The sequence below is a fragment of the Mauremys reevesii genome, unplaced genomic scaffold (assembly GCF_016161935.1).
Source record: "Mauremys reevesii isolate NIE-2019 unplaced genomic scaffold, ASM1616193v1 Contig72, whole genome shotgun sequence".
In the NCBI taxonomy this organism is placed as follows: domain Eukaryota; kingdom Metazoa; phylum Chordata; order Testudines; family Geoemydidae; genus Mauremys; species Mauremys reevesii.
The window spans coordinates 39,216-40,251 of NW_024100887.1; the positions used below are offsets into that span (position 1 = coordinate 39,216).

Consider the following 1,036-nt stretch of genomic DNA (forward strand, 5'->3'; position numbering starts at 1 on the left):
TCGGACTTCTCCGTTAACAAAAAAGATCGACCAAAAGGTGACAAGAGGAGGCACGCTCAGCAAGGCAGGACTGTATGCTGGATCTGCTTTTTATCCAGCAGGTCTCTTGGCAAGCTCTGCCATGGTGCCACTCACTGGGACTTCTCCCTTAACTGCTCCGTGTTTCATCAAAAACAATAAAATGAAAGGTGAAAGGACAGTAATTCTCCATTTCCTGCAAGCCCTGCAGAGAACCCTCTAGAAGGGTCTCTGTGCATAGATATTCCCAGCGAATTGCATGGGCGCATGACACAGGCTCTCGTGTCACAGCAATTGCAGTCTAAGCAACCTCCTTGCCTACGCAATGGCCTTTTCATCAACTGCAGGCTGGTGACTTGATTCTCTCAATGCTTCTCTGCAAAGAAGCCTTTTCCTTAACAAGCAATTACTTGGATTGCCAAGGGAGGTCTCTTCTGTTTCCTAGAAAGACACAGGAAAATGTGAGCAAAGAGATGAAAGCTATAGAGGCAGGGCACCACTGGGAGTTGAACCCACGATCTCCTGTTTACTAGACAGGTGCTTTAGCCAGCTAAGCCATGGTGCCTTCCCTAAGGAGCATTTGCAACCACTACACTTGATGGTCCACGACTACACCTTCAAATTCCAAAGTACAGACATTCCCCATTTCCTTCAAGACTTGCAGACTTTTTGCTGTCTGGCTCTCTGTGCATGGAAAGCCACAGATGAGCTGACAGGTGGCTTCTAACATGCACTTCTCCCACAAGCTGCTGTGATCAGGTACTGATTAGTGCTCTGTGTTTCAGTCACAGCAGCTTCAGCTCAACTCTGAGTCATGGTAACCTTTCCATCAGCTCCAGACTTACCATTCAACACTTTCCAAGACTTAGCTGCAAGGAAGGGTCTCTGTGTCTTGAACAAGCACTTACAAGGACTGTGCAGTGAGGTCTTTTCTTTGTATGAGAAGAGATACAAAAAAGGAGCCTGACAGAAAAGCCAGGTTCTGCAAGGAGGAACTGTCAGGCCAAGCCAGGATCTC

At 47.5% G+C, this 1,036-nt stretch overlaps 1 non-coding gene across 1 annotated transcript; it reads right to left on the bottom strand.

The window, feature by feature from the left end:
- Positions 1–509: 509 nt before the first annotated feature.
- On the bottom strand, positions 510–583 carry TRNAT-AGU. The gene has a single exon. It is a non-coding gene; the product is annotated as a tRNA-Thr (tRNA).
- Between the last annotated feature and the right edge of the window lie 453 nt (positions 584–1,036).